This window comes from Coregonus clupeaformis, chromosome 19 (genome assembly GCF_020615455.1).
Source record: "Coregonus clupeaformis isolate EN_2021a chromosome 19, ASM2061545v1, whole genome shotgun sequence".
Taxonomy (NCBI): Eukaryota; Metazoa; Chordata; class Actinopteri; order Salmoniformes; family Salmonidae; genus Coregonus; species Coregonus clupeaformis.
This window is the reverse complement of record NC_059210.1, coordinates 6546765-6574719: the sequence shown is the minus strand read 5'-3', so window position 1 is coordinate 6574719 and position 27955 is coordinate 6546765. Positions and strand designations below refer to the sequence as shown.

Genomic DNA, 27955 nt, shown 5'->3' with positions numbered 1-27955 from the left:
CGCAGACCACGTGTAACAACGCCAGCCCAGGACTTCCACATCCGGCTTCTTCACCTGCGGGATCATCTAAGACAAGCCACCTGGACAGCTGATGAAACTGATTAGTATTTTTGTCTGTAATAGAGACCTTTTGTGGGGAAAAACTCATTCTGATTGGCTGGGCCTGGCTCCCCAGTGGGTGGGCCTGGCTCCCAAGTGGGTGGGCCTATGCCCTCCCAGCCCCACCCATGGCTGCGCCCCTGCCCAGTCATGTGAAATCCTTAGATTAGTGCCTAATTTATTTATTTCAATTGACTGATTTCCTTATATGAACTGTAAGGAAATTGCAGTCAATACGCAGTCTACAAATTATTTGTAATTATGTTCCGGCCCCCTGACCATCCGCTCAACAAAAAAATTGGCTAGCGGCTGAATCTAGTTGATGATCCCTGGCTTAGACTGCTATGGGTTAATCATCACCATGTCACTGTTCATTACTATCAATCACAGTCAAAATCAATGAAGGGAATGTAAAAGCATTTGATTGGTGTAAGCATGGGCTGGACAAAGTTTCCACCATCTTTGTTAACACAGTCTTTTTTTTCAACTCAATCTCCCAAGGGAAGTGAAAAATTCCACGAAGGGATTATTGGGACGCAGGGAGTGCTGAGGTATGAAAGTAAAAGCCAAAGCGTGTGCAACAGGCATTATGCCAGGTGAGGTGGGCACCATCCTTCCTGTGTACCCATTTTCATCCTGGGAGTTGATCTCTGCCCCGTGAGACACCAGCAGGTTGATTATCTGACTGTAGCCATCCCGGGACACCAGCATCAGGGAGGTCATACGAGACCTGGGAATGGGAATAGAATAAAATATAAAATATTGTTTACTGTCAATTTGTCTTCTGCCTATCTGGGTAAGAAATAACAAGTGGTAGAACTGGTTTTGAACACTTGAAACCACTGGAGGGCAACAGACACCAAGCCCTCAGCTCTTGAGTGACCAACTACAACAGGGTTTGCCCTCCCGCCCACTGTTTGGCCTAAACAAGCTATCCTCTAGATCTAGGTTAATGAGACTTGGCACCCAAAACACAATGTTATTGGGCAAGAGTGAGGCAGCACATGCCACTGATCACCCATCCTATTGTGCCAAAGTTCAATATGTTGAGCAACAAATCGGCAAGTACAAATAACCATTGATAAAACTCAACTTTATCACCCGTGACTCAGACAGAACAGAGGGTGAGAAACTACATCAGTCCAGAGGTGTGGGAACGCCCTGTGGTCATTCATCACAATATGTGACGTTTCCCAGGGTCACAGTGTGTGTGTGTGTGTGTGTGTGTGTGTGTGTGTGTGTGTGTATTGGTGACATCTAGCCCCAGAGTCAGGGGCGTATTAATCCTCATCCTGACATATTCCAGGTATTCACTTTTTACTTCCTCTTTGACCACAGGAGACATGACAGGCTCCTGAGCGTCACTGAGGGTTTTAGTGCCCTGAGAACCTGTTTTCCCAAGATGTTGGTCTCAGTGGCAAACAGGTGACAAGGTTGTTCGCTCGCCGCGGGGTGCAGCCAAAGAGTGAAGGGGTGGTTTATGTGTTTTTGATCACCAGTTCCATGACAAGATCAGAGAATCGATACATAAACCTTTTCAGCTGAAACTCAAAAGGTTTCAGCTGAAACTGATTTCCAGCTCTTATCCAACTGACAGGTCATTAGGCTAGAGGAAAAAGCTTGAGATTCAGCTGGTGTCTGAAAGTGTTCAAAAGCCAGAGGACAGGTACAGTAGAGGTTGCAGAGGACAAACTAGAGATGCGATCATTTAGCCTATTGTCTATGCAAAAACCCAACATCTTGCTCCTGAACAATCACACCATCTTTAGAGGTTCATTTGTTTATAAGACTGAGGGAAGGAAATGCAGCTGGTATGAATTGCTGGTCAAATACTCAGACGTAAAAGCCAAGAGGGTGGGGGGAATATTTCTCTGCCCACAAGAACCCCTGTTCTTCTTTCCTCCTTCTGTTGCTGAAACTCTGTTGATCCCCCCTTTCCACTCGTCCGCATCCTCTCTGTCTCTTGTTATCGTTCTTCAAATATTTTGTCTGGAGAGGAAACAATCAATTTCCTACCGCCTGCTCTTGTTCGCTCTCTGGCTGGTGTGTGTGTGTATATGTGTGTGTGTCGGAGGGCTCTGGGCGGTGTGTGTATGTGTGTGTGTCGGAGGGCTCTGGGCGGTGTGTGGCACAGGTGGTGGGCGTGAGGCAAGGGTGGTGGAGAGTTTGTGAGGGCAAAGGAGGTGAAAGGGAGAAGGCAAAGTTCGGGGCTTCATCCTTGGCTTGCCATGAGAAATGTCCACAGATGATGACAACAGGTAAGTGGTTCCAGAATCCCCCTCCCTCCTCTCTCTCCCTCACTTCTTCTCTCCATCCCTCCCTCACTTTTTGTGTCTGGGAAGCATCAGGCAGTGAACAGTACAGTGAGTTTAGGCGGTGTGCCCCCCCATGAGTGTTTATTGTTTGTCTGTCTGAAGGGGGCCTAGGTACGTGTGCATGCAGATGCCATAACAGGACATTCCACACAAAAGGCCAATGCAGACCAGCACACACCAACCAACACCCACACCGTACTCCATGTGGTGCAGTGGTGTACGGGGACAGTGTTGACAGCAAAGGAAGAAGTCCTAAGGTAGTCAAGGCCAGGGTCAAACCAAGACATGGTTGCCAGGCAATGGGAAACACTGCCTCTATCATGGTACTTTCCATCACAGTAAACAATGCATAAAAGAGCTATCAGAACATAGAATCAGAACATAGAAAGTGTAATCAGAACATACTATTAAAGAATTAGCATGACACATTCTGTAATCTATTGTATATTATCTTCACTGGAAAGCTGTATATGAACAGGAACTCCAAACCATACTGCATGTGACCTTTTGTAATCTGCACTGTAAAAATGACAGTGTGGTCCTTTTATGTCTAGTGAACTGACATGAAATAGTGTTTTATGAGCATAGTCACCCGAGGATAGGAGGCTTACATGATCACATATCATTCCCTGTGCTGCAGAGTATAACATGTACTGTGTGAATCTTTAATTAAATGGAATTTCACTCTATAAAATGCACAGAGACACTCATTCGCACGCACACACAGACACTGTCTCTCACTTGTTGAATGTGTTGGGTTCAGCGTTTCTGGACAAGAGCAGCTCCACACATTTGACGATCTTGTCCTCGCTGGCAGAAGCCGTGCATGCAGCCATCAGTACCATGTACTGGTCTATGCGCGTGTGGACACACACACACACACACACACACACACACACACACACACACAACATAACAGCATTAGTACTGGGACACAGAATATTCAGTAATCAATTATCTCCATTTTGCATACTCTTCTTGAAATATTGACAGTGATTCCATTCAATGACGACAACTAAACGATAGAACATGTCAATGGATAAAACATCACTTTAAATCATGAGCCAATACAATAATAAAGAACCAGGTATCACACCAAAAAGAGTAGGATGAGACAGGATATTCATTAGAATTGTGAAATTGGTAGCGGGCACGTTGATGTGATCAGTATTATTTAATCTTTAATCCGGGAACTGTGGTGTTCTTTATGGGGTTGACTTTCTTATCTCTGACTCGGAACACGATAAGGACTCTGTGATTTATTCTCGGTATGGAACATTTGTAAAATACCGGGGAAATAACATCTGCTTTCTGCTTTGGCACTGACTGACTGTGTGTGTTGGGTTTAAAATGTTCCCAGTATTTTACAAATGTTTCATCCCGAGATTAAATAACTTTTCTCCTGGGTAACCTGGTATTTCCCGACAAAACCTGAAGTGTCATTCTAAAGCATATACTGTAAGTATGTCTGGACTTGATTAGAGCTTTGATCGGCATGAAAATTCAAGCCTGATGCTACCTGAGCCCTACGTTAAATAAATTGTATAATCCCTACATTAAATACATTTTATGAGCCCAAGCCCAAAAAAGCCTAAATGATTATCCAATACATATGATAAGCTATAGGCTACTGTACATTGCGCACAACAGAAAAACATAAAAGCCCATAGATGTATGCTCTCTTGGGTAAATAAATTAAACAAGCTCCAGTAATCTTTTTGAGTGTGGACAGTGATTTCAGTCGCTGTAGTAGCTTTTGTGTTTAGTGTTGAGTCATCTGCATACATAGACACACTGGCTTTACTCAAAGCGTGTCGTTAGTAAAGTTTGAAAAAAGTAAGGGGCCTAGACATCTGTCCTGGGGAATGATGGAGCTGAGTTTGCCTTTTTGCCCAACATTTCATTTAAGGTGCTCCAAAGCTTTTCACTATCATTCTTTGTCAATTATCTTTGTTTCATAGTATAGTTTCTTCTTATTTTTATTCAGTTTAGTCACATAATTTCTTTATTTGCAGGTCATTTGCAAATAGATTGTGCAGCCAGACTTATTTGCCATTCCTTTTGCCTCATCCCTTTCAACCATAAAATTGTTCAATTCCTCATCAATCCACAGTGATTTAACAGTTTTTACAGTCATTTTCTTAATGGGTGGAATAAGTAATTTCATAAATGTGTCAAGTGCAGCGTCTGGTTGCTCCTCATTACACACCACAGACCAACAAATATTTAAATGGTAATGGGTCTGAATTAATAACTGCTTTAGCCTATCGCCATCGCGCATTCTCTCTTCTTTCCCCGTGGGTTATTTCGGCTACTGTATTTAACATTCAGCAAACAAGAGCAAGCTTTAATCCCTCTTCGAATAGTCTATTAGTATAAGAAATGCTCCAAAACATTTCCAACAAGCTATTCTAGTCTAGCTTTTCCTGGGACTCCACAAGAGCTAAGGAGAGAGGCCAGAGGAGAGCAGGTGCGTATTGCACAAGAGTGAAGACAGAGGCTATAAATTAGAAGCTTATGCAGATTAAACCATTATTCATTAGCTAATACTGCATCGAGTTTATTACATGAAAGAGGTAGGCTAGGACATCTATATACAGTGTCTTCAGAAAGCATTCATACCCCTTGACTTATTCCACATTTTGTGTTACAGCCCAAATTCAAAATGGATAAAAAAAATAATGTTTACACCCATCTAAACACAATACCTCATAATGACAAAGTGAAAACATGTTTTTAGAAAATTTTGCAAATGTATTGAAAATAAAATACAGATATCTAATTTACATTAGTATTCACACCCCTGAATCAATACTTTGTAGAAGCACCTTTAGCGGCGATTACAGCTTTGAGTCGTCTTGGGTATGTCTATCAGCTTTGCACAGATTTTTTCAAGCTCTGTTAGATGGGGAGTGGCGGTGAACAGCAATCTTCAAGTCTTTCCATAGAATTTCAATGGGATTCAAGTCTGGGCTTTGGCTGGACAATTCAAGGACTTCCACATTCTTGTCCTGAAGCCATTCCAGCGTTACTTTGGCTGTATGCTTGGGGTCATTGTACTGTTGGAACGTAAATCTGTCGTTTGCACTCTGTAGCAGGTTCTCATCAAGAATTTTCCTGTATTTGGCTCCATTCATTGTTCCCTCTATCCTTACCAGTCTCCCAGTCCCTGCCACTGAAAACCGTGCCCCATAGCAAAATGCTGCCACCACCATGTTTCACGGTAGGGATGGTGTTAGATGGGTGATGTTCTGTGCCTGGTTTTCTACAGACATTGAGCTTTGCTTTCTGTTCAATTTGTCTCATCAGACCACAGAATCTTTAGCCTTATGCTCTGTTCTCAGTCTTTCACATGCCCTTTTGAAAACTCCAGGCGTGTTGTCATGTACCTTTTTCTCAGCAATGGTTTTCGACTGGCCACTCTCCCATAAAGCCCAGATTGGTGAAGTACTGTAGAGACTGTTGACATCTACGGACAGTTCCTTGGACTGGTTTCTGCTCTGACATGCACTGTCAACTGTGGGACCTTATAGAGACAGGTGTGTTTCTTTCTAAACCATGTCCAAACAATTGAATTGGCCACAGGTGGACTCAATCAGGTTATAGTGCCATCAAGGAAATTGGATGCGCTAGAGCTCAATTTGGAGTATCATAGCAAAGGGGTGTGCATATTTACTCTACATGACCAAAAGTATGTGGACACCTACTCGTCGAAAATGTAATTCCAAAATCATGGGCATTAATATGGAGTTGGTCCTACCTTTGCTGCTATAACAGCCTCTACTCTTCTGGGAAGGCTTTCCACTAGATGTTGGAACATTGCTGCAGGGACTTGCTTTCATTCAGCTGCAAGAGCATTAGTGAGGTTGGGCACAGATGTTCGGTGATCAGGTCTGGCTTGCAGTCAGCGTTCCAATTCATCCCAAAGGTGTTTGATGGGGTTGACGTCAGGGCTCTGTGCAGGCCAGTCAAGTTCTTCCACACCAATCTCGACAAACTATTTCTATATGGACCTCGCTTTGTGCACAGGGGCATTGTCATGCTGAAAAAGCAAAGGGCCTTCCCTAAACTGTTGCCACAAAGTTGGAAGCACAGAATTGTCTAGAATGTCATTGTATGCTGTAGCGTTAAGATTTATCTTCACTGGAACTAAGTGGCCTAGCCAGAACCATGAAAAACAGCCCCAGACCATTATTCCTCCTCCACCAAACTTTACAGTTGGCACTATGCAGTCAGGCAGGTAGCGTTCTCCTGGCGTCTGCCAAACCCAAATTCGTCCGTCGGACTGCCAGATGGTGAGGCGTGATTCGTCACTCCAGAGAACGTGTTTCCACTGCTTCAAAGTCCAATGGCGGCGAGCTTTACACCACTCCAGCCGATGCTTGGCATTGAGCATGGTGATCTTAGCCTTGTGTGCGGCTGCTCTGCCATGGAAACCCATTTCATGAAGCTCCCGACGAACGGTTCTTGTGCTGACGTTGCTTCCAGAGGCAGTTTGGAACTCGGTAGTGAGTGTTGCAACCGAGGACAGATGATGTTGGCGCGCTACACTCTTCAGCACTCGGTGGTCCCGTTCTATGAGCTTGTGTGGCCAACCACTTCGCGGCTGAGCCATTGTTGCTCCTAGAAGTTTCCACTTCACAATAACAGCACTTACAGTTGACCGGGGCAGCTCTAGCAGGGCAGAAATTTGACGAACTGACTTATTGGAAAGGTGGCATACTATATGACGGTGCCACGTTGAAAGTCACTGAGCTCTTCAGTACGAGCCATTCTACTGCCAATGTTTGTCTATGGTAGAGTGGCCAGACTGAAGCAACTCCTCAGTAAAAGTCACGTTTAAAATTCTAACAACCTGTTTTTGCTTTGTCATTATAGGGTATTGTATGTAGATTGATAAGGGGAAAAAACTATTTAATCCATTTTAGAATAAGGCTGTAACGTAATGTCACGGTCGTTGAAGAACGGGTCAGACCAAGGCGCAGCGTGAAATGAATACATCTTTATTAAACTGAATAAACATACAAAAACAACAAAAGGCAACGAAACGTGACGTCGGAAGGCTATACACAAACAAGATCCCACAACCCAGGCAGGAAAACTGGCTGCCTAAGTATGATCCCCAATCAGAGACAACGAGCGACAGCTGCCTCTGATTGGGAATCACACCCGGCCAAACATAGAAATACAAACATAAACTGTCCACATAGAAAAACACACACATGATATTCACACCCCTGACCAAACTAACTAGAGTTCTATAGGTCAGGGCGTGACACGTAACAAAAAGTCAATGGGTCTGAATACTTTCCGTATGCACTGTATCAACCTTGAACAGGATTATCTATTTTAAATGCAATTTGAATGGAATTGATTGAGAGAAAGACAGAGTGCTCGCGTGCACACTGATTTTAAAGCAACGATATTCGAGTGATAGGCTATTAAAACCGAACAGTTGCAATTTAAAAAAAGAATTTACTATTAAAAAATAAGGTGACCCACAAAAGCAAGATGGAGATGTGTAAATTAGAAGAGCATTCAGAAATATTAGTCCTAATATTACTGTAGCATAGGCTATGCTGCAGGAAATGTACCTGACAAGAAAAAAAGTAACCAGCTGATCAAAAGTGGTAAAAAGTTTTGAGAATGACACAAGTGGGCAGTTTCTCATGCATGCTCAGCCTCTTTCTCTTTGTCCTCCATCCCGGGGTAGTGACACAATCTTCCCTCCTGGCTGCTGCAGATGTAGCGGGCTGACCTTCATCCCGTTAAGACAAGTCCCCTCCAAGCTATGGTGATCATCTGCCTCTAGAAAATGATTACATTGCTGCATTAGAGAACATTATTTCTTCAAGAGTTGAGTTCATTACATACAGTCGTGGTCAAAAGTTTTGAGAATGACACAAGTATTGGTCTTCACAAAGTTTGCTGATTCTGTGTTTTTAGATATTTTTGTCAGATGTTACTATGGTATACTGAAGTATAATTACAAGCATTCCATAAGTGTCAAAGGCATTTATTGACAATTACATTAAGTTTTTCAAGACCTCTGCAATCCGCCCTGGCATGCTGTCAATTAACTTCTGGGCCACATCCAGACTGATGGCAGCCCATTTCTGCATAATCAATGCTTGGAGTTTGTCAGAATTTGTGGGTTTTTGTTTGTCCACTCGCCTCTTGAGGATTGACCACAAGTTCTCAATGGGATTAAGGTCTGGGGAGTTTCCTGGCCATGGACCCAAAATGTCGATGTTTTGTTCCCCGAGCCACTTAGTTATCACTTTTGCCTTATGGCAAGGTGCTCCATCATGCTGGAAAAGGCATTGTTCGCCACCAAACTGTTCTTGGATGGTTGGGAGAAGTTGCTCTCGGAGGATGTGTTGGTACCATTCTTTATTCATGGCTGTGTTCTTAGGCAAAATTGTGAGAGCCCACTCCCTCAGAGAAGCAACCCCACACATGAATGGTCTCAGGATGCTTTACTGTTGGCATGACACAGGACTGATGGTAGCGCTAACCTTGTCTTCTCCGGACAAGGTGTTTTCCAGATGCCCCAAACAATCGGAAAGGGGATTCATCAGAGAAAATGACTTTACCCCAGTCCTCAGCAGTCCAATCCCTATCTTACTAGCAGCAGTATCCTTGCATGTGAAGCCCTTTTTGTGCAAAGCAATGATGACGGCACGTGTTTCCTTGCAGGTAACCATGGTTAACAGAGGAAGAACAATGATTGCAAGCACCACCCTCCTTTTAAAGCTAACTCAATCAGCATGACAGAGTGATCTCCAGCCTTGTCCTCATCAACACTCTCACCTGTGTTAACGAGAGAATCACTGACATGATGTCAACTGGTCCTTTTGTGGCAGGGCTGAAATGCAGTGGAAATGTTTTTTGGGGATTAAGTTCATTTTCATGGCAAAGAGGGACTTTGCAATTCATCTGATCACTCTTCATAACATTATGGAGTATATGCAAATTGCCATCATAAAAACTGAGGCAGCAGACTTTGTGAAAATTAATATTTGTGTCATTCTCAAAACGTTTGACCACGCCTGTACATGCATTGTCAACTGTGCTCCATATGAGATGTGCTGTCTGTCCCCACCCTGAATGTTGATGATTATGCAGATAGCAGAGCAGAAAAGTCCATAGAGAAGACAGATTTAGACATTGCATACAATTTAATAGTTCCATTTCACGTTGTGCTGTTCATATAAATAATGTATTATAATTTACCGGTTTCTCGCAGTTGTTTATCCCTCACCACAGGGGCCCCACAAGGGTGCGTACTCAGCCTCCTCCTGTACTTCCTGTTCACCCATGATTACATGGCCACGCATGCCTCCAAATCAATCATCAAGTTTGCAGACGACACAACAGTGATAGGCCTGATTACCAACAACGACGAGACAGCCTACAGGGAGGAGGTAAGGGCCCTGGTGGAGTGGTGACAGGAAAATAACTTCTCCCTCAACGTCAATAAAACAAAGGAGCTGATCGTGGACTTCAGGAGACAGCAGAGTGAGCACGCCCCCATCCACATCGACAGGGCCACAGTGGAAGTGAAATGCTTCAAGTTCCTCGGCGTACATATCACTGACAATCTGAAATGGTCCACCCACACAGACAGTGTGGTGAAGAAGGTGCAGCAGCACCTCTTCAAACTCAGGAGGCTGAAGAAATTAGGCTTGACCCATAAGACTTTCACAAACTTTTACAGATGCACCATTGAGAGCATCCTTTTGGACTCTATCACTGCTTGGTACGGTAACTGCGCCGTCCGCAAACGCAGGGCTCTCCAGAGGGTGGTGCAGTCTGCCCAACACATCACCTGGGGCACACTGCCTGCCCTCCAGGACATCTACAGCACCCGGTGTCACAGGAAGGCCAAGAAGATCATCAAGGACCTCAGCTACCCAAATCACGGCCTGTTCACCCCGCTATCATCCAGAAGTCGAGGTCAGTACAAGTGCATCAAAGCTGGGACCGGGAGACTGAAAAACAGCTTCTATCTCAAGGCCATCAGACTGTTAAATAATCACCACCAGCCGGCCCCCGCCCTGTACCCTACCCTGAACTTTAGTCACTGTCACTAGACGGCTACCAACCAGTTACTCTACCATGCACCTTAGAGGCTGCTGCCCTATGCAGATAGGCATGGAACACTGGTCAATTTAATAACGGAACACTGGTCACTTTAAATCATGTTTACATACAGTTTTACCCACTTTATATGTATATACTGTATACTAGTCAAGGCATATCTTATTTAACTTTGCTGTACATATACTACAGTTGAAGTCAGAAGTTTACATACATACACCTTAGCCAAATACATTTAAACTCAGTTTTTCACAATTCCTGACATTTAATCCTAGTAAATCAGACCAGAGGACATTTCTCCAAAAAGTACGATCTTTGTCCCCATGTGCAGCTGAAAACCATAGTCTGGCTTTTTTATGGCGGTTTTGGAGCAGTGGCTTCTTCCTTGCTGAGCGGCCTTTCAGGTTATGTCGATATAGGACTCGTTTTACTGTGGATATAGATACTTTTGTACCTGTTTCTTCCAGCATCTTCACAAGGTCCTTTTCTGTTGTTCTGGGATTGATTTGCACTTTTCGCACCAAAGTACGTTCATCTCTAGGAGACAGAACGCGTCTCCTTCCTGAGCGTTATGGCGTCTGCGTGGTCCCATGGTGTTTATACTTGCGTACTATTGTTTGTACAGATGAACGTGGTACCTTCAGGCATTTGGAAATTGCTCCCAAGGATGAACCAGACTTGTGGAGGGCTACAATTTCGTTTCTGAGGTCTTGGCTGATTTCTTTTGATTTTCCTAAGACGTCAAGCAAGGAGGCACTGAGTTTGAAGGTAGGCCTTGAAATACATCCACAGGTACACCTCCAATTGACTGAAATTATGTCAATTAGCCTATCAGAAGCTTCTAAAGCCATGACATCATTTTCTGGAATTTTACAAGCTGTTTAAAGGCACAGTCAACTTAGTGTCTGTAAACTTCTGACCCACTGGAATTGTGATACAGTGAATTATAAGTGAAATAATCTGTCTGTAAAATTTTTTGGGAAAAAGTACTTGTGTCATGCACAAAGTAGATATCCTAACCGACTTGCCAAAACTATAGTTTGTTAAAAAATGTGTGGAGTGGTTGAAAAACTTGTTTTAATGACTCCAACCTAAGTGTATGTAAACTTCCGACTTCAACTGTATTCTTCAGATACAGTGCCTTGCAAAAGTATTCATCTCCCTTGGTGTTTTTCCTATTTTGTTGCATTACAACCTGTAATTTAAATTGATTTTTATTTGGATATCATCTAATGGACATACACAAAATAGTCCAAATTAGTGAAGTGAAATGAAGAAAATAACTTGTTTCAAGATATTCAAAAAAATATATAACGGAAAAGTGGTGTGTACATATGTATTCACCCCCTTTGCTATGAAACCCCTAAATAACATCTGGTGCACCTTCAGAAGTCACATAATTAGTTAAATAAAGTTGACCTGTGTGCAATCTAAGTGTCACATGATCTCAGTATATATACAGCTGTTCTGAAAGGCACCAGAGTCTGCAACACCACTAAGCAAGGGGCACCACCAAGCAAGCGGCACCATGAAGACCAAGGAGCTCTCCAGACAGGTCAGGGACAAAGTTGTGGAGAAGTACAGATCAGGGTTGGGTTATAAAAAAATATCAGAATCTTTGAACATCCCACGGAGCACCATTAAATCCACTATTAAAAAATTGAAAGAATATGGCACCACAACAAACCTGCCAAGAGAAGGCCGCCCACTAAAACTCACGGACCAGGCAAGGAGGGCATTAATCAGAGAGCAACAAAGTGACCAAAGATAACCCTGAAGGAGCTGCAAAGCTCCACAGTGGAGATTGGAGTATCTGTCCATAGGACCACTTTAAGCCGTACACTCCACAGAGCTGGGCTTTATGGAAGAGTGGCCAGAAAAAAGCCATTGCTTAAAGAAAAAAATAAGCAAACACGTTTGGTGTTTGCCAAAAGGCATGTGGGAGACTCTCCAAACATATGAAACAAGGTACTCTGGTCAGATGAGACTAAAATTGAGCTTTTTGGCCATCAAGGAAAATGCTATGTCTGGCGCAAACACAACACCTCTCATCACCCCGAGAACACCATCCCCACAGTGAAGCATGGTGGTGGCAGCATCATGCTGTGGGGATGTATTTCATCGGCAGGGACTGGGAAACTGGTCAGAATTGAAGGAATGATGGATGGCGCTAAATACAGGGAAATTCTTGAGGGAAACATGTTTCAGTCTTCCAGAGATTTGAGACTGGGACTGAGGTTCACCTTCCAGCAGGACAATGACCCTAAGCATACTGCTAAAGCAACACTTGAGTGGTTTAAGGGGAAACATTTAAATATCTTGGAATGGCCTAGTCAAAGCCCTGACCTCAATCCAATTGAGAATCTGTGGTATGACTTAAAGATTGCTGTACACCAGCGGAACCCATCCAACTTGAAGGAGCTGGAGCAGTTTTGCCTTGAAGAAAGGGCAAAAATCCCAGTGGCTAGATGTGCCAATCGTATAGAGATATACCCCAAGAGCCTTCCAGCTGTTATTGCTGCAAAAGGTGGCTCTACAAAGTATTGACTTTGTGGGGGGTGAATAGGTATGCACGCTCAAGTGTTCTGTTTTTCTGTCTTATTTCTTGTTTGTTTCACAAGAAAAAATATTTTGCATCTTCAAAGTGGTAGGCATGTTGTTTAAATCAAACTCCCACATTTTTTTATTTATTACAGGTTGTAAGGCAACAAATTAGGAAAAATGCCATGGGGGGGTGAATACTTTCACAAGCCACTGTATACTTCATATTCTATACATGTACTGTCCATATTGTCTATATATCCCATCACATACACACACACACACACACACACACACACACACACACATATATAAATATTCTCCAAACTCCAACATTGCTCGTCCTAGTATTTCTAGATTTCTTTATTCCATTAATTACTTTTTAGATCAATCAATCAATCAAATGTATTCATAAATCCCTTTTTACATCAGCAGATGTAAAACCCAGCCTAAAACCCCAAACATCAAGCAATGCAGATGTAGAAGTACTGTGGCTAGGAAAAACTCCCTTGAAAGGCAGGAAGAAACCAAGAGAGGAACCAGGCTCTGTGGGGAGGCTAGTCCTCTTCTGGCTGGCAAGTCCCCTTCTGGCTGTGCCAGGTGGAGATTATAAGAGTACATGGCCATTAAGGCTATATTGTTCCTCAAGATGTTCAAACGTTCATAGATGACCAGCAGGGTCAAATAATAATCACAGTGGTTGTAGAGGGTGCAACAGGTCAGGACCTCAGGAGTAAATGTCAGTTGGTTTTTATAGCCAAGCATTCAGAGGTCGAGACAGCAGGTGCGGTAGAGAGAGAGAGTCGAAAACAGCAGGTCTGGGACAAGGTAGCACGTCCGGTGAACAGGTCAGGGTTCCATAGCCGCAGTCAGAACAGTTGAAACTGGAGCAGCAGCACGACCAGGTGGACTGGGGACAGCCAGGAGTCATCAGGCCAGGTAGTCCTGAGGCATGATCCTAGGGCTCAGGTCCTCCAGGAGGAGAGGGAGAGAGGGAGAGAGAGAGAATTAGAGGGAGCATACTTAAATTCACACAGGACACCAGATAAGGCAGGAGAATTACACCAGATATAACAGACTGACCCTAGCCCCCTGGCACATAGACTATTGCAGCATAGATAAGTGTGTTTTGTTGTGTTGTTAGATATTACTGCACTGTTGGAGCTAAGAACACAAGCACTTCCCTACACCCGCAATAACATCTGCTAAATATGTGTATGCAACCAATCAAATTTGATTTGATTTTAGTTTGGGCAGTAAATCTTGCTAACCCGGATCCCGCTATTAAACCCTAGTGTGTGTGTGTGTGTGTGTGTGTGTGTGTGTGTGTGTACGTGTCTGTATGTGGAGTATATGTTTGTGTATTAGGGGGGGAGCAGCAAGGGAGAGCAGCTGTTGGTCTGGCCGGGGGTAGTAAGCAACCAGACTGCTGGTTTGTGTCTGCGGTGGCCGGGGGAAAATAAATACAAGTCTGGGGTAGGCCCGGTGCTATGACGACAGCGCCACACTCTGTGTACCAGCTTTATCAATCATTCCTGCATTCCTCACCCTCTTTTTCTCTCTCTTGGCGGAACACAAATTAGGAAGTGACCTCCACTCTCCCATTTAATTATTTCCTTTCAAAGCCTCCAGCACCAGTCGCCGCCGCAGTGTGTACACACACACACAGACATAGAAACATACACACACCCACACTAGTGCTGCGCGGGTTGACCTATAACCCACAGTCCCTGTGGTTACAGTGCATTCAGAAAGTATTCAGACCCCTTCACTTTTTCCACATTTTGTTACATTACAGCCTTATTCTAAAATCGATGAAATATTTTTTCCCCCTCAATCTACACACAATACCCCATATTGAAAAAGCAAAAACATGTTTTTAGACATTTTTGCAAAAAAAAGATGCCTTATTTACGTAAGTATTCAGACCCTTTGCTAAGAGACTCGAAATTCAGCTCAGGTGCACCTGTTTCCATTGATCATCCTTGAGATGTTTCTACAACTTGATTGGAGGGCACCTGTAGTAAATTCAATTGATTGGACATGATTTGGAAAGGCACACACCTGTCTATATAAGGTCCCACAGTTGACAGTGCATGTCAGAGCAAATACCAAGCCATGAGGTCGAAGGAATTGTTCGTAGAGCTCCGAGACAGGATTGTGTTGAGGCACAGATCTGGGGAAGGGTACCAAAAGATGTCTGCAGCATTGAAGGTCCCCAAGAACACAGTGGCCTCCATCATTCTTAAATGGAAGAAGTTTGGAACCACCAAGACTCTTTCTAGAGCTGACCGCCCGGCCAAACTGAGCAATCGGGGGAGAAGGGCCTTGGTCAGGGAGGTGACCAAGAACCCAATGGTCACTCTGACAGAGCTCCAGAGTTCCTCTGTGGAGATAGGAGAACCTTCCAGAAGGACAACCATCTCTGCAGCACTCCACCAATCAGGCCTTTATGGTAGAGTAACCAGACGGAAGCCACTCTTCAGTAAAAGGCATATGACAACCAGTTTGGAGTTTGCCAAAAGGCACCTAAAGGACTCTCAGACCATGAGAAACGAGATTCTTTGGTCTGATAAAACCAAGATTGAACTCTTTTGGCCTGAATGCAAAGCGTCACGTCTGGAGGAAACCAGACACCGCTCATCACCTGGCCAATTCCATCCCTACAATGAAGCATGGTGGTGCCAGCATCATGCTGTGGGGATGTTTTTCAGCGGCAGGGACTGGGAGACTAGTCAGGATCAAGGGAAAAATTTACAGAGCAAAGTACACACTGTAAACCCTAATAAGTTCACATAACTCAAATTATTTTGTAACAGATTACACAAAAATATTTTAGTGATGTTTTTAAATGTTTTAAGTTTACATAAAATAAAAATTACATTTAGTTGCCTTAAATTATCTCAATGTTATCTTATAAATATTGATATTCCTCAACTTATAATTAGGGAGTAATTCACTCAAAACTTTCAATATTTTTCAACTCATATAATGTGGGAAATATACTCAACATTTTCAATATTTTTCAACTCATAATGTGGGAAATACACTCAACTTTCAATATTCTTCAACTCATAAATGTGGGAAATACACTCAAAATATTAAATATTCTTCAACTCATATAATGTGTGAAATACACTCAAAATGTTCAATATTCTTCAACTCATAATGTGGGACATGCAATCAAAATTAATTCTAAACTGAAATACTGATGTCGGTCCATTACACAATTATAATCAGCGAATAATGTTAGAAAACATGAAAGTGACACCACAGTGACAATTTAACTTTTTTTTTATTCAACACAATGTGCTTTTAAAAAGGCACGAATCAAAAGGAGCTCAGTCAAAACAAAGTGCTTGTCATAAATTAAAACAAAAAAGGAAATGACTCCATAAAAACAAAATGTGTTTTAAAGTACATTAAGTGTTAATAGTTCCATATTCTGATAGTGGTCATTGCTACAGAGGGTAGATTCAGTATTTTGGGTCTCCATATCAACTTATTCAGTAAACATTATGATAAAAACTCACAAAGGCTTCATGATAAAAATTCAATAAGAGTCTAATTATAATCCATCCTCAACAGCAATGACAACTATTAGAATGTGGAGCCATTTAAAACGTTTTGGCACTTACTGTACCTTGAAGGCTGCAACTCACTTTTTTAAAATAAAACATTCAAATAAAAGTACTGGTTTCTACTGTGCCGTACTTCAACTGGCAACATCAAGGTAAGCATTAGGTCACACAACATTAAACATGTATAGTGCATGAATTCAACAGTCGTTTCCCACAAGTACAGTACAAAAACTTGGGCTTGGCAATACGTCAATGTTGTGATATTTATCTATTAACAATCAATGTATTAAATCTGAGGTAGAAGAGGCAAACAGTGTAACATATTAAACATGAGGTAGAAGAGGCAAATTATTACATTTGTAAAGAGGGGAAAAAAACAAAAAACATCCTCAATACTCAGCTCAACAAATAGTCCATTCTGAGTGATTCACTCATTGAACAAATCATTCTTCAGTGTCAGTAGACGCTCTTTCAGTGGTTTGTTGTCCTCAAGACACATCACAACTTTTTGGATAAATGTGAATGTAAGCTCGAGATTCTTTGGGTACTGTAGGTCTAGTGCATAGACATACCCAAAGAGCAGGAGAAATGAGTCAGCCAGGTGTGTGGGACCACTCACAAGTATTTCATCTTCCACGACAATACAGATGCTCTCAGGGCTGAAGAGGGCCGCATCAGTAGTATCATCAGTGACAACTGTCAGGAGAGCCACCGGAGTGTCAGTGAGGTCTGGACCATCTGCTGACTATAAAACACAAATAATACAAAAATGAGTTCAGCCCCTCAAGGATACAAATCATGCTAATGATGTCTAGACATTACGGTCACTTTGCACTTAGACTGCAACTAAGCTACATGTTTAAACTATTTTCTTTACACATGCTTATTATTTTATGTTAGTTTCACACCTACCTGTAAGCATACTTTTGTTTAGTGGAATTCTTTATACTTACCTTTTCATTTATGTAATTTCTACATGTCAGTTTGCAGAATAACAACTCAAGGAAACTTCATAAACAGGTCCTGGGGGCTATTCCAGAAAGGAGGTTCAACAAACTGAGCCTAACCCTGAACTCAGAGTTGACTTACCCTGTGAAGTGAAACTGAGTTTTCAGTTACAGAACAGCTGATCTGAGTTAGGTAAGTTGACTCAGAGTACGTTAACTCGGAGTTGAGCTTGTGCCTGACGACTAGTAAAAAGCCATCATCAATGGAGCTCCGATACGGTTATTCACCATGGCAACGGGAGAAAACAGGAAGCAGACATTTTCTGGCTGCGGCTGTTATATAAATCACTGACAGAGTTTCAGATGCAGTCGTCTTTTCATTTTGAATTTAACATCACTTTATTTTATATTAGCCTTTAAGGAAGTGGTTGAATGTTGTTCAATGTTTTATATTAGGCTATTTTGTTTTATTTAAATCGGCTGGAAATGAAATATAAAAACATTTTATCTCATACTCAATGCGGCGACAAACTAGAAACACGGACTTTGAAATTACGTTGTTGGAAAAAATACAATTGGCTATACTGATGGTTTTCACATAACCTGCTTTCTGGAATGCCCCTCTGGTTCTCCTAGAGTTCTTTGAGTGATGTCATGTTTAAGCTGACTGAATAGCTAAGCAAAGGGATTGATAGTGAGGCCAGTACACTTACATTACAGGTCCTGAAAAACTTGGAGGCATCTTCACGCAGGTACACAGGAAGTGCACGAAGGACGAGGGCCCGTCTCATATTTACATCACGTTGTTCCTACATGGACAAAAAATATCCATTACAATAATAATTACACAAATATCAAAAACATTCATTGTACACTAATTATAGTAAAAATGAAAATGTTAAAAGATAAGCAAGTTAGTTATTAACAAGCAAAGCATCAAAGTTGTGTGCTTATAGATCTGCTATTTCTGTTGTTGTTCTTTGTATTTAACAAAGTATTAATAAAGGGTTCAAGTGATCAACTGTTGACCCCACAGTTGAGATAAAAACATTTAGAGAAATAGCAAAAGAATGACTGTGGAAACACAAAATAAAACCAATTATTAGTGTAATCCTCTCACCAGGCTCGAATTTGACTCTCACGATATTACCTTATTTAGAATATCTGAACAGCATGGGATATTAGGTGAGAAGGACATCTCCAATAAGAATCCCTATTGTAAACTTGCTAGGGTAAATGACAAATAGGGTATTAACTTCAGATAGAATGATTATAGACTTGGTTATTGTTATAAGGATATGCTTTCCCATGCATTAAATGAAACTGAAACAGTAAATGACTCCACCAATACAACAGACATAAGGTTCAAGATCTATATTAATCAAATGTTCAATGTATCACATCAAAAGAAATACAAATTATAAACCCCAATGATTTTTCCACAACCCCATGTCCAAATTATTTGCAAGCTTGCTTATTAAACCCTGGGCGCGCGTTGGAGCTCATAAAAAAAATTACGACATACATAAAGTCCCGAAGTCCACCCCACATTTGTAGTTACTCACTACTTGTAGATAATGCCTCAGCAAAATATAGTAGTTCCGTGCAGGTGTCCTCACAAGATCCACAGCTATCAATGCAGCCAGTACTCGGTAGCAGCAACAGACATCCGTTGGAAACCCGAACTGATCGTCACAAGCAATTCTCTCCAAGTCTTGCACGATGCTAGGCTAACCTCTAGGATGTCGAATGTCTCCACAATTCGACGGCAGCTTCAGTCTCCACTTGGTCTTTCTTAACTAAATAATAAACACTCTCTTATAGAAATAAAATCAGGATTTCCCTTAAAAAAACTCTGTAGGTATGGTTTTGTTCTCTCTTTATCGTTTCCTTTGGTCGTTTTTCCTTCACCAACCCCACTAACGTCTCTCCTCTCCCTTCTTTCAACTTTTCCCTCCCTTTTCTTTCCCGGCAACCAGTCCACTCTCCCATTGGCCACAACTTAACAAGTTAGCTCATTGGTCAAAACTTTAACGAGATACGTGGGAAATTTAAACTTAAAAGTAAACCAACCTATTCACTTGTAAAACATTTTTAAACATTGCTTCAAAAAGAAATGCATTAATGACATTACAAATCAGGAGCTATTCGATCACCTTTTAAATCTAATACCAATGAATTATAACAAATACACTCTATACTTGGTTTTAGCAATGTATTACATTAGTAACACTATTTCATAATACATCCTACCTGAACTGTTAAAAGGATTTCGAGATGATCTCACAACCACACACTTGAGCCTAGGAAGAAATACAAACACAGGCCTGGTTAGCATCATGATAACACACTCACATTATGTTGTTTAGCATTGTTCGTTTCACGCTAGCACACACGTACACACAGCTCGATAACGTATAATATTTACTGTGTAAGGCAGACACTTATTGAAATAAGTATACTCACAGTACGCACTTGCATTACCGGCGAACAGCGAAAACTCATGGACCTTCCTCCACCGTCAATGTCCCGGGCAAACATGCATTATGGGAAATGTAGTTCATCCAGGAGACCTGCTAATAACGTTACACCGTTGTAAGATGAAGTAACGTAACGTATTTGTCACATATTTAACAACTTCTAAAGTTACAATTACTTGGATTTTTAAACTATTTACAACAAATATTCACTGTGCACATTGTACAAATGTATTCCCAGTTCCACATTTAAGACTATCGAAATTAAATTTGAAAAACAACAACATTAGAGTTACTTACCAAATCAGAGGTGATGATAAGATGGCGCTTAAGAAAACGAAGGCAATAAGACTAATGATAAAAACAGAGGTGGTGGTGGTTTCAAGCGGGCAGCATAAAAGTGCGCATTGCAAACAAATTAAAACAAATTAAACTGTGTTCCACATCCCCGCATCAAGGCAAATTCAAGATGGCTGACTCAGCTTTCCTGAGGGAGAGATGACCCACCCACCAGAACGTCATGACGTCGATAACGTCATGACACTACCTAAACTTTTTTGAGCGTTCCACACAAATTACCTATAAAATATTGAGCCCTCTTCAATTAAAGTGGCATAAATCTCAACAGAGCTCAACACTTTATAGTTTGGTCAACTGCATAACGACATTTGACTGTTATGACCTTATTACTTATGAGCTAGTACAACTGTTTGGGATTACAGTGCAGAGAGATCCTTGATGAAAACCTTCTCGAGCACTCAGGACCTCAGACTGGGGCGAAGGTTCACCTTCCAACAGGACAACAACCCTAAGCACACAGCCAAGACAATGCAGGAGTGGCTTCGGGACAAGTCTGAATGTCCTTGAGTGGCCCAGCCAGAGCCCGGACTTGAACCCGATCGAACATCTCTGGAGAGACCTGAATATAGCTGTGCAGCGACACTCCCCATCCAACCTGACAGCCCTTGAGAGGATCTGCAGAGAAGAGTGGGAGAAACTCCCCAAATAAAGGTGTGCCAAGCTTGTAGCATCATACCCAAGAAGACTCAAGGCTGTAATCACTGCTAAAGGTGCTTCAACAAAGTACTGAGTAAAGGGTCTGAATACTTATGTAATGTGATATTTCAGTTTTTGCAAATGTTTCTAAATACCTGTTTTTGCTTTGTCATTATGGTGTATTGTGTGTAGATTGATGAGGAAAAAACACAATTTAATCAATTTTAGAATAAGGCAGTAAAGTAACAAAATGTGTAAAAAGTGAAGGGGTCTGAATATTTTCCGAATGGGGCGGGCGGGTTTAAGGTAATTAAATATTGTTTGGATGAATGGTTGGCGGGCGGGTTAAATATCAATGAGTTTTTTCAATCCACTGAGGCAAAAAGGACAGTGTCTGAGTTTAGTTCAAGAAGAGAAAAGCTGCGAAACGGAGGGTTGAAAATGAAGAGAAGGGAGGGCCAGAACAGTAGTCTAATGTTTGGGAAAGATTTGTTGAAGTGGTAAAAGAGGATGATAGCAGTGCTGGATATGTTATGTGTGATGATTGTGAGGCGCTATACAAAGTCGTCAGTCACAAGAAGGGGAATTCAAAATGATACCTCAAAGGAACTGTACTGTTCAGATGGGTAAATGGAATAGTAGCCTAACTGAAATCTGGACACTGACTGTAGGTCTATATCCTCTCACATAGTCTAATATAATATTTACTCCTACAGAATTAAACATTTCCTTGGAGTAAAATTATACACCTAATGTACATTTTGACTCGGGAACAGGAGTGGAGAAATATGATTTATTTATTTCAGCATCTTGAGAGAATGAATGCGTGGTTAGGGAAAGGTGCCATTTTTATACGCATCATTAAAAGCTGATAGTATTTCAACCACATAAAATATACATCTATGCCGAACTGAAATCTTATTAGAAACATGTTGGGTGATTTAAACAGCTTTTAATTTCCTTAAAACTGCTCAAACTGATGACATTTGGACATTTTTCATGGATCTTTTTTATTATTATTGCATTTTCTCCCCGGTCTAGAAACAGAGGAAAGAGAAAACAAACTTCACCGTTGTCAACCAGATTGAAGCATTCATTCTATCGATTTATGACATTATTCTGGTGAGCAAGGGTTTATTTAGTATTTTAGGGCAACAAGTAGGCTAATGACAGAAGATAAGCTGCATGTATCTAATTTATAGACAAGTTGACTAACAAATAGCCTACCAAAATGTCGGAAATAATAAGCAGAAACATAGGCCTATCTAAAAAGGTCTGTCAAAAAATCGTTACGCAATCTCTTGACTGTAGTCTACAGCTCATTTTCTATATTTGAGGGTGAGGGTCGGGTGCGGGCTTCAGATTTTTACTTTATCACATATTGTCTGGCGGTTGCAGATCAGTAATTAGTAGGGGTGTAACGGTACATGTATTCGTACCGGGGACCTCGGTTGGGCCCGCACTGTGAATCTGAATAAATACATACAAATAAAAACACTAGGCCTGCATTGTAGGACTATAACTCTTGAGTAAATCTGAGTTTAAAAAACATTTCACGCTATTCCTTTAGAACAACACATATGCACACGTTGTAATCAAAAAAATTATATAATCTTAATTGGCGCCTTTCAAACTGTTCTTTTGTGAGGAGCAGCCGGGAACAATTTCTGTATGATGGTGAGAGGTGGGGTCGATAAATCAGTATCCTCCATCATCATTTAAATCTCCAGTTTGGGAACATTTTGGCTTCCCAGTAGATTACAACGCCAGTGTCGCAGCGGTCTAAGGCACTGCATACTACAGATCCTGGTTCGATACCGGGAGGCGAAACACAATTGGCCCAGCGTCGTCCGGGTTAAGGGAGGGTTTGGCTGGCCGGGATATCCTTGTCCCATCGCGCTGTGGCGGACCAGGGCACATGCACGCTGACACGGTCGCCAGGTATACGGTGTTTCTTCTGACACGTTGGTGTGGCTGGCTTCCGGGTTAAGCGTGCATTGTGTCAAGAAGCAGTGCGGCTTGGTGGAGTTGTGTTCCGAAGGACGCACGGCTCTCGATCTTCGCCTCTCTCGAGTCCGTACAGGAGTTAGTAGCGATGGGACAAGACTGTAACTACCAATTAGGGGGTAAATTTGTTTTTGGAAAAATTATTAAAGCGCGGATGGACAGAGAGTTGCAGACAAAACGTTAACAGTATTTTGCCTAGTGCTGACTCCAATAATTTGGTCGATAGGGTGTTAGTCGACCAATATTTATTTTTTTGTGGAACAGTAGCATATATATCTATATTATACACTGCTCAAAAAAATAAAGGGAACACTTAAACAACACAATGTAACTCCAAGTCAATCACACTTCTGTGAAATCAAACTGTCCACTTAGGAAGCAACACTGATTGACAATACATTTCACATGCTGTTGTGCAAATGGAATAGACAACAGGTGGAAATTATAGGCAATTAGCAAGACACCCCCAATAAAGGAGTGGTTCTGCAGGTGGTGACCACAGACCACTTCTCAGTTCCTATGCTTCCTGGCTGATGTTTTGGTCACTTTTGAATGCTGGCGGTGCTTTCACTCTAGTGGTAGCATGAGACGGAGTCTACAACCCACACAAGTGGCTCAGGTAGTGCAGCTCATCCAGGATGGCACATCAATGTGAGCTGTGGCAAGAAGGTTTGCTGTGTCTGTCAGCGTATCCAGAGCATGGAGGCGCTACCAGGAGACAGGCCAGTACATCAGGAGACGTGGAGGAGGCCGTAGGAGGGCAACAACCCAGCAGCAGGACCGCTACCTCCGCCTTTGTGCAAGGAGGAGCAGGAGGAACACTGCCAGAGCCCTGCAAAATGACCTCCAGCAGGCCACAAATGTGCATGTGTCTGCTCAAACGGTCAGAAACAGACTCCATGAGGGTGGTATGAGGGCCTGACGTCCACAGGTGGGGGTTGTGCTTACAGCCCAACACCGTGCAGGACGTTTGGCATTTGCCAGAGAACACCAACATTGGCAAATTAGCTACTGGCGCCCTGTGCTCTTCACAGATGAAAGCAGGTTCACATTGAGCACATGTGACAGAGTCTGGAGACGCCGTGGAGAACGTTCTGCTGCCTGCAACATCCTCCAGCATGACCGGTTTGGCGGTGGGTCAGTCATGGTGTGGGGTGGCATTTCTTTGGGGGGCCGCACAGCCCTCCATGTGCTCGCCAGAGGTAGCCTGACTGCCATTAGGTACCGAGATGAGATCCTCAGACCCCTTGTGAGACCATATGCTGGTGCGGTTGGCCCTGGGTTCCTCCTAATGCAAGACAATGCTAGACCTCATGTGGCTGGAGTGTGTCAGCAGTTCCTGAAAGAGGAAGGCATTGATGCTATGGACTGGCCCGCCCGTTCCCCAGACCTGAATCCAATTGAGCACATCTGGGACATCATGTCTCGCTCCATCCACCAACGCCACGTTGCACCACAGACTGTCCAGGAGTTGGCGGATGCTTTAGTCCAGGTCTGGGAGGAGATCCCTCAGGAGACCATCCGCCACCTCATCAGGAGCATGCCCAGGCGTTGTAGGGAGGTCATACAGGCACGTGGAGGCCACACACACTACTGAGCCTCATTTTGACTTGTTTTAAGGACATTACATCAAAGTTGGATCAGCCTGTAGTGTGGTTTTCCACTTTAATTTTGAGGGTGACTCCAAATCCAGACCTCCACGGGTTGATACATTTGATTTCCATTGAACATTTTTGTGTGATTTTCTTGTCAAAACATTCAACTATGTAAAGAAAAAAGTATTTAATAAGATTATTTCATTCATTCAGATCTAGGATGTGTTATTTTAGTGTTCCCTTTATTTTTTTGAGCAGTGTATATATTATGTTTATGGCACACGAGACACCTGTCTGATTCGCACTCATCTCTGTGAACTAATCCATTGTGGAGGCCGATACCAATCCATTGCAGAGGCCGCAGAGATGGCACAGTCCAAGAAGGGGAGTGTGGCTAAAATGCACAATGCACGTCTGTCTCCCACCAATTTGTGCACATTAATTGTTTAATAACTTCATTTTGTAAATTGTTTGCATTTGATTGTTAGTGTACAGTGAGGGGAAAAAAGTATTTGATCCCCTGCTGATTTTGTACGTTTGCCCACTGACAAAGAAATAATCAGTCTATAATTTTAATGGTAGGTTTATTTGAACAGTGAGAGACAGAATAACAACAAAAAAATCCAGAAAAACGCATGTAAAAAATGTTATAAATTGATTTGCATTTTAATGAGGGAAATAAGTATTTGACCCCCTCTCAATCAGAAAGTTTTCTGGCTCCCAGGTGTCTTTTATACAGGTAACGAGCTGAGATTAGGAGCACACTCTTAAAGGGAGTGCTCCTAATCTCAGCTTGTTACCTGTATAAAAGACACCTGTCCACAGAAGCAATCAATCAATCAGATTCCAAACTCTCCATCATGGCCAAGACCAATGAGCTCTCCAAGGATGTCAGGGACAAGATTGTAGACCTACACAAGGCTGGAATGGGCTACAAGTGTCACGTTCGTTGAAGGACGGGTCAGACCAAGGCGCAGCGTGAAATGCGTACATGTTTATTTAAACGATAAACACACTAATCAAAACAACAAACCAACGAAACGTGAAGTCCAAAGGCTAAACACAAAACAAGCCTAAACACGGAACAAGATCCCACAACTAAACTAGTACCAATAGGCTGCCTAAGTATGATCCCCAATCAGAGACAACGAGCGACAGCTGTCTCTGATTGGGAATCACACCCGGCCAAACATAGCAATACAACACCTAGACAGAAACATAGAAAACACTACCTAGAACACCACACCCTGACTCAACATACAGAGTCCCATAAGTCAGGGCGTGACAGTACCCCCACCAAAGGTGCGGACTCCGACCGCACAAACTTTACCTAACAGGGTAGGGGCCGGGTGGGCATTCCTCCTCGGAGGCGGATCCGCCTCCGGGCGTGACGACCACATACTCTCCGCCTTCCTGTTGCGCCCCTGGTCTGGTCTGGACCTCAGCGCGCTGCTTCCCCTCTCCTTCCTCCCACGATACTCCAAGCCCTGTCTGGACCCTGGTGTGGGAGACCCCAAACCTGGAGAGGGGCTGACGTCTGGGTCTGGACTGGAGCCTCTGACCGGAGCTGGACTGGGCACCGGTGGAGCGGACTGCTCTGGCTCCGGAGTGGAGCAGCTGACCGGTGCCGGACCAGACACCGGTGGAACGGGCACGGACCGTGCCGGACTGGACACACGCACCACTGGCTTGGTGCGAGGAGCAGGAACAGGCCGGGCTGGACTGGGAACACGCACCACTGGCTTGGTGCGAGGAGCAGAAACGGGCCGGGCCGGACTGGCGACATGTACCACTGGCTTGGTGCGAGGAGCAGGAACGGGCCGGCCGGACTGGAAAAACGCACCACTGGTCTGGTGCGAGGAGCAGGAACAGGTCGGGCCGGACTGGCGACACACACCACTATCTTGGTGCGGGATTGAGGCACAGACCGTACCATACTGGGAACACGCACCACTGGCATGGTGCGAGACGCAGGCACGAGGTGTACCGGACTGGGAACTGACGTTAGAGATCTCCGACCGTACCAGTCTTTCACTTTCCGCGCCCAGTCCTCCTCCCATGAGGACTCCTCCCTGAGCCCCCACGAGTGCAGTGGTTGGGGCTCTTCTCCATCGCTCTCCGACCACCCTTTTAGCCCCCCCCCCAAAAAAAAATATTGGGTCTGTCTCTCGGCCTTCTTCCTCGGCCAGCGCCTTCTACGTTGCCGTTGCTCCTCTCTATACCGGGCCTCCACTGTCTCCTCCCAAGGACGCCGATCCATCCCAGCCTGAATCTCCTCCCATGTCCAGGATCCCTTACCGTGCAGGATCTCCTCCCATGTCCAGGCTGTCTGCTCCTGGGCACGCTGCTTGGTCCGTGTTTGGTGGGATCTTCTGTCACGTTCGTTGAAGGACGGATCAGACCAAGGCGCAGCGTGAAATGCGTACATGTTTATTTAAACGATAAACACACTAATCAAAACAACAAACCAACGAAACGTGAAGTCCAAAGGCTAAACACAAAACAAGCCTAAACAAGGAACAAGATCCCACAACTAAACTAGTGCCAATAGGTTGCCTAAGTATGATCCCCAATCAGAGACAACGAGCGAAAGCTGTCTCTGATTGGGAATCACACCCGGCCAAACATAGCAATACAACACCTAGACAGAAACATAGAAAACACTACCTAGAACACCACACCCTGACTCAACATACAGAGTCCCATAAGTCAGGGTGTGACAACAAGACTATCGCCAAGCAGCTTGGTGAGAAGGTGACAACAGTTGGTGTGATTATTCGCAAATGGAAGAAACACAAACAAACTGTCAATCTCCCTCGGCCTGGGGCTCCATGCAAGATCTCACCTTGTGGAGTTGCAATGATCATGAGAACGGTGAGGAATCAGCCCAGAACTACGCGGGAGGATCTTGTCAATGATCTCAAGGCAGCTGGGACCATAGTCACCAAGAAAATAATTGGTAACACACTACGCCGTGAAGGACTGAAATCCTGCAGCGCCCGCAAGGTCCCCCTGCTCAAGAAAGCACATATACAGGCTCGTCTGAAGTTTGCCAATGAACATCTGAATGATTCAGAGGAGAACTGGGTGAAAGTGTTGTGGTCAGATGAGACCAAAATGGAGCTCTTTGGCATCAACTCAACTCGCCGTGTTTGGAGGAGGAGGAATGTTGCCTATGATCCCAAGAACACCATCCCCACCGTCAAACATGGAGGTGGAAACATTATGCTTTGGGGTGTTTTTCTGCTAAGGGGACAGGACAACTTCACCGCATCAAAGGGACGATGGACGGCG

General features: G+C 43.3%; 1 long non-coding RNA gene and 1 pseudogene across 2 annotated transcripts; both read right to left on the bottom strand.

Moving 5' to 3' along the window:
* The window catches only part of LOC121531462, a 70334-nt pseudogene that overhangs the window by 28053 nt on the left and 14326 nt on the right, over nucleotides 1–27955 (bottom strand).
* LOC121531540 lies at nucleotides 16335–20784 on the bottom strand. Of its 2 annotated transcripts, none has more exons than XR_005994163.2 (5): nucleotides 20364–20784; nucleotides 20053–20162; nucleotides 19840–19889; nucleotides 18300–18395; nucleotides 16335–17384 (listed from the first exon to the last, which is right to left on the bottom strand). It is a non-coding gene; the product is annotated as an uncharacterized LOC121531540 (long non-coding RNA). The 2 variants fall into 2 exon arrangements; XR_006657075.1 differs by having other exon boundaries at nucleotides 20053–20159.